This window comes from Triticum aestivum, chromosome 5B (assembly GCF_018294505.1).
Source record: "Triticum aestivum cultivar Chinese Spring chromosome 5B, IWGSC CS RefSeq v2.1, whole genome shotgun sequence".
Taxonomy (NCBI): Eukaryota; Viridiplantae; Streptophyta; class Magnoliopsida; order Poales; family Poaceae; genus Triticum; species Triticum aestivum.
In genome coordinates this window covers 178,023,553-178,025,577 of record NC_057807.1, presented here as the reverse complement: position 1 = coordinate 178,025,577, position 2,025 = coordinate 178,023,553, and the positions used below count along the sequence as shown (strand labels likewise).

At 64.3% G+C, this 2,025-nt stretch overlaps 1 protein-coding gene across 1 annotated transcript in view; it reads left to right on the top strand.

Annotated features, from left to right (window-relative positions):
* Window positions 1-2,025, top strand: part of LOC123110954 (chaperone protein ClpC2, chloroplastic) — a 25,873-nt gene that overhangs the window by 7,646 nt on the left and 16,202 nt on the right. The window lies entirely within an intron of this gene.

Below are 2,025 nucleotides of genomic sequence, written 5' to 3'. Positions count from 1 at the left end.
GGTCACGGCAATGACGCCGGCGCCGGCGCCGACGCTGGCCCTTGTCCCGGGCGTGGCCGTCCGCGCCGCCGCGGCCGCAAGCGCCGCCGCACTGCCACCGCTCAAGATGGGCGCGCTGATGGCATGGCGGTCGATGCTGCTGGCTGGAAGGACTCCTCTGGCTGGCGGCGTGCCGACGGCGTTGCCATCACCGCTGGCTGGGCCAGCGTGTGTGTTACCAGGGATGCCCAGACGCCGCCGCCTGCCGTACCCTCCACGGACCGCTGCATGGATGCCTGGCCCCCAGCCCGTGATGGGGGCCACCCACCTCGTCATAAAGCCAAAAGAGGAAAGAGGGGAGGAAAGAAAAAGCGGGCCAGGATCGCTGCGGCGCTCGCCAAGTTTGCTTCTGCAGCGGATCCTAGACCGACAACCCCGCTCCAACGGACGGGCGCGCACAACGCAGGGCCTTCTGGCTCCCTGCCCACTCCTGACGCTGGGCCCGCCATGCCCCAGGTTCACACGTCGCCTAGTGGCCAGCTAGGCACTGACGCAGGCCTCGGGATGCTTGCCTCCAATCGCTGCGCGTCTGGGGATCTGGATGACCTGCCCTCCTGCAGCGAGGTCCCCGACTCGCAGCCAGAAGCGTGTCCCACCGCTCCCGAGGCTGATCCGCTGTCGGGACAAAGCGGGGCTTCGCCTGCGTCAGCGGCTGGCGCCACCGCCTGCCCGGCTGACCGGTCTACGTAGGGCGATGCGCGGAAATTCCAAACTGCTGAGACTGCGCCTTCGCTCGCCCTCGGGTGCCCTCTGGAAGCTCCTGCCGCTGGTGGGCCAGATCCCCAGCCCACCCGGACGGTCCAAGCCCTAGTGCGGATTCTGCCAAGGCCCGCAAGCCCGGGCGATCAGAGGCCCTCGTCCCCTAGCCCCGCCGCTGGCAGCCCGTCTGCTGAAGGCGTGCCCGATTCGAGCCAGGCGACCCCCGCCCATCACGTGCAGTGCGACCCGTTTTGCATCGCCTCCGATCACGCTCCGGCGCAGCCGCTTGAGCTCTACCATGGCTGGCTTGGACCCTTGGTGACTTCCTCGCCGCAGCCACTAGGCAGCTCAACTCGGTCCTCCCCACCCCTGGCCGCAAGCAGCGCCGGCAACCACTCAACTTCACGCCAGCTCGACGTGGGTGCTTCGCCTCCACGGCCAAGGCCAAGAGCGCCGCGCCGCCCACTGCCGAACGCCGCGTGCAAGTTCAGATGCTGCGCACAATGGGCATCATCGGAATCGACCAGGCGATCACACCAGATGCGATGTGCGCCTACGATGCCATGTTCGCCGCACCGATCCCTAACTCTGTCCTCACGGCCATCGCGGCGCTCGTCAGACGGGAGCTCCCTGCCGACCCTTCCATAGCGCCTATCACCACGGTGATCACGGGCAGCCCGATCGAGGCTTAATACGCGCGCCTGCTCCTACTGCGTCGATCATCATTTCATGGATCACGGCCCAAAGATCATCATCTAGAACGTGTGCGGTTTAAACGCTCGTGCTGGGCGTACCGCCGTCCGTTCGCTGATTGTATCCACTGACGCGTCTATCGTCTGCCTCCAAGAAACTAAGATGGAGTTTATCTACTTGTCTACTGTCCTCGAGACTTTGGGCTCGGACTTTGATGACTACACCTACCTGCCCGTGATCGGCACCTGCGGCGGCATCTTGCTGGCTTGGAAGCGACACGAGGTGACCATCACCAACCCCGCGTTCACCACGAACATGCTGTCCGCCCAGGTTTCATGCCCCTCCGGCGCGCCCATCCCTTGGTGGCTCACCATCGTCTACGGTCCGCAACATGACCACGACAAGATCGCGTTCCTACAGGAAATCCGCGATGTCTGCGCCAACTGTGATGGCCCTTGGATGCCATGCGGAGATTTCAACCTTATCTATCGCGACGAGGACAAGAACAATGGGAATCTCAACCAATGCATGATGGGGCGCTTTCGCCGTGTCATCAACGACCTTGCTCTCAAGGAGGTCTACCTCAAATGTCGA